The 12,808-nt window shown below is 43.8% G+C and overlaps 1 long non-coding RNA gene across 1 annotated transcript; it reads left to right on the top strand.

Moving 5' to 3' along the window:
• Positions 1 to 725: 725 nt before the first annotated feature.
• LOC119384797 (uncharacterized) lies at positions 726 to 12,155 on the top strand. Its single transcript, XR_005181921.2, has 3 exons — positions 726 to 833; positions 10,036 to 10,156; positions 11,823 to 12,155. It is a non-coding gene; the product is annotated as an uncharacterized LOC119384797 (long non-coding RNA).
• The last annotated feature ends 653 nt before the right edge of the window (positions 12,156 to 12,808 follow it).

Here is a 12,808-nt window from a genome sequence, read left to right on the forward strand (position 1 = left end):
GGAGGGAGGCAGGCAATGTTCAATACATTGACTGGAAGAAAAAGATGGCTTTCGCCTTTCAGTCGTCTTAGATGAATGCATAAGGGACCCTGTGAGATTTTTTTTCTTTCTCTATAAAGGGAAATAAAAAGACAATCATAATTTCTTTCAGTTCCATTTGCAGAGTGGAACACAACAGTATGACATACTAAGGCAATGGGGCGGTTGCAATAGCCTGAAATAGAAAATAAAACGCGAATACTATCAAACTCGAGTGCAAGTATCGAACCGGCAGCGCAGCCTGACAGACTGCCTGCTGAATACGTACAGCGGGGATGGAAAGACACGCGAACATGCGGCATCTGTATTCTTTGCTGTTTCACATCTATTTTCAAGTGGTTATAGCCTGAATGATTCATGAAAAGACGTCATCCATGACGCAATGAAAGACCACCTAGCATCTTTTTATTGCCACCACAGTTAGAGCGTGCTGAAAACAGCGCGCCGCTATGTTCGCGTTTCTTTCCATCCCCCTGTACCTGTGTAAGCCTGCAAAAAGCACAATTGCAATTAAACTAGGATGCAAACACGAATTCGTGAGCTTCGTGATACGCGCGACCATTCAGCGCCAGCTTCCCGTAGTCTACTCGCACAGCGCCACCACGCGGCAGCGGCGAGCGGACGCGGAGCGCGCGCGCGACGGCCCGAGGAGAGCGTTCACCCAGGCACTGAAAAATAGTGGAGGCGCTGACCCAGCATAGACGACTGACTGTTCAAGGAACTGAAGCAGTGGACAGCTTGCTGTGAAAGATGGGAGCATTGTTCCTCTGGTCTGGACAAGCCCATATTAAGTGGTAGGTATTGGTTTCCTTCTCTACAAATGGGCAGTTCGAGAAGAGTAGCTTGGGCTTGTTGGTACGTAATGCGAGTAAAATAGCGCACACTTAGACAGAGTAAGCAGCATGACACAAGCGCTATCAACAGATGAATATTTGAAATAGCAGAGAAAGACTTGTGTACAGAAATGTGTGACGTGAGTGCGCATGTCACACAGGCATGACTGCAAATGATCTGAAATCGGCACAAAGGATCGGTAGTTTCTTTACGGGCAAGCTAACAAAAGGCATGCTAATACACCGTGTGCCTAACTTCTCAATCATTTTGGCTTCTATTATCTCACGGACTGCATTTTCTGTACTGTTCACAATCACGTCAACTTCATCAAATTCAGGCTGACATTCACACATACTACAGTTGCATAGCTAGATGACCGTTTTTGTGCTTTTGTACATTGCAACGGTGTTCTCTCAAACGATCGTTAAGGCATCTAGCGGACTGGCTAGTGTAGAACATTCCATAATGCAGTGGGATCCGATGCGCAGCATGATCAATGCATCTAACAAACGTACATCTATGTTTCTTTGAGCATGTCGCTAGTAGCTCCTTCCCAGGAACACTACTATTGCAAAGGCTGAAAGGTTTTTGAGGGGCGCTAAACACAACAGATACATCAACGCAACCAGCAATCTTCTTGAGATTATGCACAATATCATGCATGTAAAGCGCTACACAACAATGCACTGGATGGTGCGGGCAGATACTTCGTGAAGTAAAATTTCGACCACTGCTACCTGTTGATTACTCAGATAACCAGCTTCCAGCAAGTGACCTGTTCTTTATCGCAAAGACACAAAAGTCTGAATGCCTTATGCGTGATATTATATCTGAGAAAGCAGCATGGCAAAAATCGATTTCTAGATCCTTGCTAGAAAAACTAAATCTGTTGCAGTGTAATGATCCTTTTCAAGTGAGATATTCCACCTAATAATAATTTCAGAGAGCACCGTGGCAATCAAGAAAAGCACAAAGACGGTCTTCTAGCTATGCAGTGCGACATGTGGATGTCAGCAGGAATTCGATAAAGTTCATGTGATTGTCAAAAGTAAAAAGTTAGTCCGTGAGATAATTGAAGCCAAAATGATTCATTGGTTAGGCACACGATGTGTTAGAACGCCTTATATTAGTTTGCCCCCGAAAAGGAACTTGTATTCCTTTGTACCGATTTCAGATGGCTTGCAGTCATGCCTGCGTGACACGCGCACTCATTTCACCTGTTTCTTTACATAAGCCTTCCTCTGCTATTTCAAATAAACAATTGTTGTTAGCGCTTGTGTCATGTTGCTTACTCTGTCCCTGTCTATGTGTGCGCTATTTTACTCATCCAACTGAGAAACTTATGGCACTATATGTGAGGAACACCAAGACAGGAAACAGTATGTAATAGCAAGTGCTTGTGATATTGTTCAAACACACAATGCTGCAACTTGCCTGCAGCATAGTTTGCACCTTCACAGCTATTTGCAAACAGTCGTGCAGTTGGGCACACTTCACCCTGCTGTTCTGGGTCACAGATAATGTGGCCGGTTGGATCAGCGTGATGTGACATGCACTCACAGCGGCAAGAGAGTGCTAGCAACTCTCTTTGCGAGAGCAAACGCTTGTCCCATATTTCACTCCCTTTTCAGGAGTGCTGGGAACTCTCTGCTGCACAGAGTAGGCATGCTCTCTCGACAGAGTTCTGGTACTCTGGCTGAACCAGAGTGAACAAGCTCCCTCGCCAGAGTAAAGTCACGCTTTTGAAATGGAGTACATAGACTCTCGGCTGGAATTGCGCTACTCCCTCGCAGAGTTTTACAATGCTGGTTGGGCTAGAGTGCATGAACTCCCTCCAAGAGTAGAATCACTCTTGCTGCTAGGACTAACGTTTAAAAAAAGCGAAAAAAAAAAGAAATCCTTCGTACGTTTTCTACAATGTAACAGTGAACCTGGCTGAAATGCCTCAAACTTACCTCACACATACACAGAACTCACATCCGCACACTCATTCATACACAACACAGTGACACTGAACATATGCACTACTGGCGCTGCACACAACCATACACCCGGTAACCGGTATATATATCCATGATGTCTGGCCCCCCTTCTAGTGCCAGTGGCAACAGCTCTGCTGTGCGTATTTACACAGCAAATATACATGGAACACGTGTAAATATCTAATGATCTATTGTGATACTGTTGGCACATCGATCTTTTACTATAAAACAGCACAATATTCAACACTGTTTTCATTCGTAAATTCCAAATATCAGCTGGGACTCTATGATATCGGCTCAATGCCGTACAGCCGCTCATGCCCAAATCTGAGAGTTGTAGTCACGCGCTTACAAATACACTTGCGGCGATCTTTTACCAGGGCTGGCTGATGAATACTTTACGACGTTACGATGTGGCGTCCGCTCGGACATGCGGTGCCGCGGCAGGTGCGGCACGTACGCCAGAAAAGCAACGACGGTCAACATCACCACAATGCCAGCGCATCTCTGGCGATTCTCGCACTTTCGCTCAACCTCGGTTGCATTTTAACGCATTCAAAGCTTTCGACGTTAAAATGCGCATTCTTCAACCTTCGTCAGCCACTTGCGCCGAGATCGGTCGCACTCAATATGACCCGTACGACTCCCAGCGAAGGTAGGCCTAGCGCACCTGCCGAGTCCGTGTGTACATGCTGTCGGCGCTTCTGGGTTTAAGGATACGCAATTCCGACGTGTAAAAATGAGTGTACAGTAGAGCTTTAGTATCGGTTAACCTGAATGAACCATTTTTTCTTGCGTACGGTGTTCGTACAAGAAGCGATGGGCATCGTTACGACGCCGCTTTCAGCAAACGCACCCCGGCAGCCACCGAAAGCCGCCGGGCGCACTCGCCGGCACTTCGCAGACACAGACTTGTCACTTAGTACGCCTTGTTGAACTAACATGATGGCATACTTTCTTGCACGTTCAATTTGGTGTTTGGCGATCGGTTATGTATGTAGTTGCACCTATCGATTCAGATGCAAATCAGTACATTGACACGGGCGCTGTACGGGTGTATCGTCGGCAGCGCGAGAAAATACAGGTTATTGAATGTCATTCGTGGTCGTCAGCTGTTTTGTGTGTTATGAAGACGCGAATTTTATTTGAAAAGGAAGATCGCGTCTATCTTCAGTATGCGACCCGTAAAGATGAAGTCGAGCGGTGAGCTCTGTCTTGAATAGTCTTTTTACGGCAAGGGTGCTGCGTTGGGGCGTGGCGTAGTAGTAGAGACCTCGGCTTGAGAATCCTATGGTGGCAGGTTCGATTCCTCCTGCCGGACGTTTTTTTTTTTTTTCTCACGACTCTTCTTTTATTGCAATAATGCTTTAGTGTCTACCTTATTCCAGTGGAAATTAGTTTGTGTCGTAAACTAAGTTGGCGATGCGTTAGAATTTGCCGATGTTCGAGGCTTCGAAGCATGCCTCTGTTGGCGTTTCAGAAACCAAAGGTTTACGATCACAAACACTTTCTTTTGTTATTACTGAAAGCTATCCTATTAACTTGCACAATAAAGTGACATCTGTGGCGTCTACGCTCGCAGGATTATGGTTAAGAGACAGTTATATATCGCTGTGCGGCGTCGGCCAGAAGCTAGCGCTAGTTTGTACTCCGTCTGCTTAGGAGGGAGTTCCCGACTCTGTTCACGCTACATCGGGGCGGGAATTCCGTGAATTGGGAACTCTATCTGAGTAGCAGAGAGTTCGCGGTCTCTTTTACTCTGCCTTCAAGGAAAGAGCAAGTTCCGCGGCTAACTCTCCACTACTCCCCCACGGCGTTAAAGAACTCTGGCGAGAGTAACACAGTCGCTCTACCCTCGCAGTACTCCCTCTACATCTGTGAGTGTGCACCCAAAAGAAATCTCATCTGAAGGAGACTCACCATTTATACCTTGAGCTCAAATGAAGAGCCAAGGCTTTTATGCTTCGTTACAGCCTCTACAATAGAAATCTCAGACTTCCAGTCACATGCTTTGTGCTGCTTACAAGTTGCTCCTGTGATCACTTGAACCATTCCTGTCGCTCTCTTGTCATCTTTGAATGACATCAGCTTCTCTTCTGATGAGCTCGTGAACACAGCAACGTTGCTGATAGTGCATTTCAATTTTTTCTAAGGATATATGATATCAGTAGCTGCATTAGTAAAGAGAAATGGGAAAAAGCATACCTGAAGCTATGTCTTGCTAATGGCTACAGCCGACTGCTTTTTCATGAGGAACAGGCACTCAAAGATGGGCAAAAAATGTCTCAATAGAATCTGATTTCTTGTGTCACTGTCTGTCATTGAGATGCCTTTTTCACTTGCTTTTTTATCATATTTTTCACACCTTCCTTCGTGAAGTAGGATGCTCAGAACGAATGAAACAAGTTAAAATGTTTTTCCCATCAAGCCGTCCAACTAACTTCTTTTCAGCGTGCAGTTCTATTCTTTATAAAGCACTTGAAAAACTTTTCTACTGAACTATACATAATGCAAGCTCCCTCCTGTGAAGCACAGTGTTTAAAGCAGAAGGTCATCTGAACTTCTGTGGATTTTTGTTCTTGGTAATGCATAATTGCAAGCTTCAGTAGTTGCCGAGTCTTAAATATCTGCTGTTCAAAACATTTTGACTGCAAATAATTTTTGTTGATTAGCCAACTTTATCACTGCATTGGTTCTATTCGTATTGTTGTGTTGTACACAAACAGGGTGAAATATTTCCCTTTTCTCTAAACCTTTTAGGCGCCACCAATGGAAAAGTGTCTGTAAATGCGTCAAATTAATACATCATTTTAAGGCACTCGATATTCTATTGCAACAAAAATAATGTCATAATGCATTAATTTATGTGTGTTATAGTAATTATATTTCAATTGTAATAAATATATATTTATTGTAAAGTTATTCATGCTACGTTCTTACATTAATAGAATGAAATCTTACGCCAAAAATATAGTGCAAATTTGTTTTTGTGTATGTTCATTTGGAGTGAAGAAAAATTATACTTTTGGCGCAGCTCGCAGGAAGTAGCACTTCAAACGACTCGTTGAACAGTGTAGTGCCTTCAGCAAACTGATAATATACAACAGTACACTGCAAAATGATGTTAAATGAACACAAATTTATAATGCAGCAGGTTCATTTGATCCAAAGCTCAACGCATCTTGTTCAACGTATCTTGATCAGCGCTTCTTATTGTCATTCTCTCTGTGTGCGTTGTCTTGCTTTTCGCGCTGCTTACTTCCCAGGTATCTTGCTCTCTATTAGGCCTAGTCGTTACCAGTGGCAAAATTAAGTGGTGCACACAATTGTGTACATAGCGTGTCAAAGGGCTAAAGTTTAATTTTCTGGAGAGTCTTTTGCTTTGGGGGTAGGTGGCCAAGTAAAGCCTCACTTTAGTTGTAATTAGGAACTACATTATTTGAAAAGCTAACATTAGTGATAAGATTCAGTGAAACAAAAATACTCCGTATCATCAGATCTTATTGCCAAGGGTCTCTTGCACTGTGTGATCTTTTGTGCATATGCAAGACGAAGGAGTGTCAAGGGTGAATGCAATAGAGATCATCTTCAGTTTTCTCTGCTCTGAGGTGTCAATTTTATTTTGAAGGGCTTCACATAAGTAGTGCTTCAGATTTGACAAATGATATTGTGTGCTTTTTTAAGATGTCAGGGAAACCAGGGCTTGCATTCATTAAGCACCATTGTCTTTATTAGCATACTGCAAAAACATTATTCCTAGAAGCCTGAGTGCAGGGTGTCTACCCACCGGGAAAACCGGGAATTCTCAGGGATTTTGGATATTCTGGAAAAACTCAGGGAAAACTCAGGGAAATCGTGCTCCCACCAGGGAAAATCCAGAGTAGCTTTATTGAAAGGGAACGAAAGTCGCGCTAACGCTGGCTCGAGATTTTGTGAACGCATTTTTCAAATCGAACGGCGGCTGCGGGAAGGGGCGCACCTCGATGCTCTCCTTGACTTCGGAGTGGTGGAGCGGGAGAGAATCGGCTAATGCGTGGCATGCGGGGACCATGAACGAAGGTACATCGTATCGTGCAATGTTGTCAGGGTGTTCTGTGACTGCGCGGTGTAGTTCTGTATTATTTGTCGTGCGTGCCGTGCGTTAGCGCCCGATATGGTGTTTTTGTTATCGCCGCGTGTCAAGTAACAACCATGATTAGTTGTAGTAGACGTAACGAGCTTGAGTTATCTTGCAAGCGATCGCGATCGTTCAGGAAGCGGATGTCGACGACAAGGCTGGTATCTTGCAAGCCATCCCGATCGGCAAGAAAAAAGACGGCGACGCTTGTTGGCGGTTATCGGAGAGCTCACTCGCTCTGATCTCGAGCTATTTAGGACTCTGTGAAGAACAGAATAAATTTCCAGGCGAAAGCGAGCGTAACTAACAGGCCCATATACAGCAAGTGAAAGCTTTTTTTTATTTTTCTTTTTTCCGGTGAGGGCATGCTGAATCAAGTGTTAGGCAGTCGACCGATATTTTTGGGCGCTGCAGTTCGCAATTACCAGCCACACCACTGCTTATGTGGATGTTCTGCTACAAAGCCGAATCACAAAACTTTCCAGAGCCAAGGCATAGCGGCGACCGAAATTCGCGACACGGGCACGGGTCCCGCTTGCTCGATTCGGCGCGCGATGTCGGAAAACAGAAACGTGGCCACCATAATCGGATGTGCCGTAATTCAGGCTGTTGGCGTGCTTTCATGCGATCTTAGGCCGCAGCTGTATTGCTTTTTTTTGTGATGGCACTTATATAGACACTTCAGGCGAATATTTTGCCTTGGCCATGATATTCCTTATCAAGTCCAAATCGCGATTACGTCATCCCGCGCATCGTATACTCTGTGCGACTGAAAGTGCACGAACGCTGCCGACGAACGGGGCTTAAGCAGAGATGAAACGAGCCGACCATCTCCTTCGCGCGATGGGCACATGGGGATAGGAGCCGGAGAGTTGGGGATGGTGGGAGGGCTGTGCGAGTCCGACAGGAAGTGCGTACTTTGTGCCAGAGGGTGTGGTCGCTTGTGCCGCGGTATCTTTAGAAGGGATCAGCAGACGGCTCATACCTTTGTAGGTGTGCTCTAATTACAAAACTTCCATCGAAGCATAGCAGTGGCGGATCCACAAGGGGGGGGGGGGGCGGTAGCGGTGATCGCCTTCCTTCCGTTCAGTGCCTGTCGTCCACCACCTTTGACAGGCTGCCTGTTGAGTTTGCCCCCTTTGTCAGGCTGCTTTGTCTACCACTGCTCAGAAAAATCTAAAAAAAAAACTTGTCCCTGCTCTCTACCTCTCCCCTCATCACTATACCCTTTCCTGCTTCCCTATGCACATTTCCAACGAAGGCTTTTTAGGCGCCGCCATAATCCCATCTGGGCTGTTGTAAATATGCGTGACCCACGAAAATGCACTGCTGAGGCGGTGGCTTCAGCCTTTGTACTCCCCCCTCCTCAAAGTAGGCACCTGGATATGCCCCTGAGCCATAGATAGGTCACTTCTCTTAATGCAGCGGCTGCGTTTCCTGAAGGAGTGAGCTGCTGACCTATATTCGTATAAAATTCCTATTTGTTGCTATCGGATTCAATATTTCGCTCTCGCAGTGAAAGTGTGACTTTTTTTCTAACGTGCGACGGTTTTCAATGTTGCGCGTTCGTGGAGAGCAAATGGTTCGGCTGGGCAACATGATAGCAAAGGCGTCGCACTGCTCTGGGCAACACGCGAAGATTTGACAAGCTGCAGCAGCAAAATAAGTGCAATTCCACAGTGCATTAAACTTGCATTTGTTTCGTCTTTACTCGTGACACTCAGGCAAGGCATATAATTGTGATTGCTGCACCTCACGCTCAACAAAACTGATTTTTTTTCACGCAAAAAAAAAGCTTTTTCATGTTGCCGAGCATTCTTGTGGCATTTTCAGTTTAATATTAATCCTTCGGTAACTATGCCTTGCATGAAAGGTTGAATTTTAATTTAACGAAGTTTCGATATATTGAAGTAAATTGCCGCTTTTACCACCTTCGCTATATTGAGGTTTAACTGTTCTTTGTACTATTCAAATGGGATTAAGTCATTTTTATTTTTAAACGTGCGTACTAGAGAGTGATATCATCGAGCGACATGGTGTCTACCCACCTTGACAAAAAGAAAAATTCTGTTTCACTCAGGGAATTTTAGCAAAAACACTCAGGGAAAACCCGGAAAACTCAGGGAATTTAGAAATGTCAACTCGGTAGACACCCTGGAGTGTTACTGTGTAATGACAGCATTTAGGCCTTCATTTTATATTCCATAGCTAGATGGCGCTACATTTCTTGTTTTAGTTGGACATTTGTTCTGTGCTTTCCTTTTTGTTTCTCAGTCACATTTTAATGAGTCATTTGGTTTCAGAAGTATTTCAAAGGTACCACAGAATGTAAAGTGCATTCTGACTTATGCCCACATGGCAGTTAGATGTTTGTACATATGTAAACATCGTATATGTCAGTGCACAGGCATGAATGAACAGATTATGTTGCACATTAATGTAACATATAATTGTTTAGAGCAAGACAAGCGACATAGAAATATTATGTTCATGTAAGACAAAGGCATGAGATGGATAGATTCAATGCCTGGAAACGAAGTGTTCAGTACTGTGATATCAAGGGCAATTCATTGAATATTATTAAAATTGCGAGATGATTGAGAAAGAGAAAAATATCTTTCGTGACTGCATTTACTAATCCTGATGTGAAATAAACTTTGGGCTAACGTTGAATTTTCATGTTTATATGTTACCACACTGTGCATGCTGATGGCATTGACAACTGCAAAGGGTAAATGTTGGAAAAGCTACAGACATGAGAGCTAGCTAAAGGGTACACACAAGCGAACTGTTGTATTTTAAAATTGCGTGGTGAATTCCTTGACGTAATATTCATATTGTTTACTTTTACTTTATTCAAGAATTCTGGTGGGTCAACCAAAAAACATTGAAGCCACGGGGCAATTGGCTCTGTATTAGTCACAGCTTAAGAGGATTGAAAAGTTCCTTATAAATAAAACATCCTCGTAATGTTTCGAAAGCACGAACAAATGTGATAATGACTTCATAACTGTATTATGGGACAAACAGAATATCCAGACGACACATTTTTGTGCCTTCCAGGGAGATGTTCAATATCAACTCGATGAGAGGCAGCAAATGTGGAAATGGACGCAAGTCAAGGACAGCTGCAGACAGCATAATAACGAAACTGATACAACGATTGCGCTGAATCACCGAAGATGTAAGTTAACTTTTTTGCTGGTGTTACTTGCTGATGAGCTTGTAATCCCTGCTATATTTTGGTTGCGTGTGTAGGGCCTGATTTTGACCCCCAGTAGCCGACAGCTTGAGCGGATGTGCTTTCTCATGGAGCAAACTGTACATTCTAGTCAGCTGTCACTGAGCGTCGGCCACACTCTCGCATACCCTCTTTCATGAATGACTCTGTGTATGTTAGCAGACTGCAGGTTGTCATATTGACATCAGCAGGAAAGCACATACATGGTGCTATTTGCTGTGGCTATGTAACCAGACAACATACAAGAGGGCAGACAGTATTAGCAAAGAAAACTGCTTAAGTTGACCAAATCACTCTTCATTAATTTCTCTCATTACAGCAACAGCATACTTTCCGCAATGTAAGAGGCTGCCTCATTCTCAGTTAACTGCTAGGTGCTTTGCCACGTTTGCTGCACTACTAAGCATCCGAGCACGGGGTCGCCAAGAACAGAAAAAAGCCGAGAGCGAGAACAAGCAGGAGGTGTAGTTGATTTTTTTAGCGGTCGTTTTGATCGAGTGCTCGGTTTGATACAAGTTACTCTGAACGAGACAAACTGTTGCTTGGAAGCAGGACAGAATGTCAACGTCAGTGCCACAGAATGCAAAATGCTTCTGAGAGGTTGTGTAGCTAGATTTGCTGCACACTGCAACAATGCAAGGAATAAGCAAGTGGAGAGCAAAGCTACGTCCCCATTACTATAAACAGGAGCATCTGCGACCTCGATTACATTGTCAGGTGTTGAGTTTCTGGATCCCGACGAGCAGGGACGTGCGCTATTATGAACTCCAAGTGGAAAGTGTTAATTAAAGTGTAACACATTAAGCTGTGAGAGAAAGTTGGGCAGCATCAATGTGCCTGCCGTTGAACGAATGCCTTGGGCTGTTGATGCCGCCTATGACACTCACTCATTTTACATTTCGTGTTAACTTGTGAAAACACGACAGGCAGGGACGATTTGCTACACTGTCCACCTGAAACTACTTCGCGTGATGTGGGAGCGGTAACTGAAGCTTTCTTTCACAAGCGCACCTTTGGATTGGCTCATTGCATACATTTTGATTTGCTTATTTCATGTTGCATGTGCCTCGTTTTATGCAGAAAGGCTAAATGTCAAAGAACGTGTTTTTATCTCCTCTTTATCTCTTCTAATTTGTCATTTTTGACAAAAACCGACACTCCTTCTCAGCCGGCCTCAGTTCGAATCTGTTCACGGCCATTGCACGTGTCCGACAGCTAGTGCGCAAAATCTGATTTTCACTTTTGCTTTGTTTTTTTTGCTTTCAAGATCACCCTTTGCTTGAACAGTTACACATGTCTAATATCAATATGGTAATCTAGCATTTGAACTGAACTTAACGTCTCCCCTCATGTCTTTAATGTCTGCACAGAAGTCATTTGGATTTTTTGCTGTGAACACTACATTTATTCAATCATGCAGGGTTTAGGGTACACATGCCCTTTTCTTTTTTATGAGATTGGGTGGGCTGTGGATGTATCGAAATTCAAAACCTGCTGCTGTGTGGCTCGTTTGTTTTTGCAAGGTAGATGCAAAATTCAGTTTCGGCACAGATTGCCTTCTTTCATTTGGTTCACGTGTCCTCATATATTTTGTTTCTTCTCTTTTCAGATGAGCCAGAGTGCGAACAGTATACTCGTACAGTTTGGCAGAATAAACCCCATCTTTATGCGTTCAGAGCAGCTGGATGTTCACTGTTTACTTGGCAAGAAGTAGTATGTATGCATGCTTCCTGCCACAGCTATGTGCTGTCCCACACTTTGTGAGAAACACTGAATTCTTCATTTGCTGAGAAATATATATGCCAAATAGTGCATTTTGTTGCTTTGCAGTCACCAATGCACACAAGTTGACCCCACACTGTACTTAAAAAGTTGTAATAATGGGTGTTTTGTGGTGAAGAAAGTTGTGGTGCTTTACATGCAGCTACCGCAGTGATTATTAACTGATGCCAGTGGCAGCTTCTACTTTGCGGCGAAGAAGTTGTTAGAGAGAGGATACACAGGTTAAGCCGTAATAATGACACAAATTTCCACTGGATGTTAAATGCAACAGTCATGAGAAAAGACATGCATGTACATGTTGCCCCTGTTGAAACATATATCAAGCTACAAGTGCCATTATATTTGCTCTGCCAAATTACTTGTTCAAGTTGAACAGCAATATCTGTTCTTGGGATTGCCAGACTTTTTGTGATTGGCGTCCAACAATGTTTTCACCAAAGTTTCATCCCGACCAGGCGAGATGTTGTCAGACCCTAGACTTCAAAAAGCTAAACTATGTACAATTAATTTGTATGTGGTGCCAGAACACTTCAATTTTCACTGAAGTAGCAGACACTTGTAGCCTGGCATTTGTTTCAACAGGGGCAATATGTACATGCATCTCTTTGTGACTGTTGTGTTAAACATCCAGTGGAAATTTTCGTCGGCATCAGTGCATAATGCGTTTTTCCTCTCTCTAACTTCTTCGCAGCAAAGTAGCAGCTCCCACTTCCATCAGTTGATAACCATTGCGGTAGGTGCGTGTAAAGCACCGAAACTTTCTTCACCACACGGCACCCATTATTACAACTTTTAAAGTACAGTGTGGTGTCA

Source organism: Rhipicephalus sanguineus, chromosome 1, assembly GCF_013339695.2.
Source record: "Rhipicephalus sanguineus isolate Rsan-2018 chromosome 1, BIME_Rsan_1.4, whole genome shotgun sequence".
Lineage (NCBI taxonomy): Eukaryota > Metazoa > Arthropoda > Arachnida > Ixodida > Ixodidae > Rhipicephalus > Rhipicephalus sanguineus.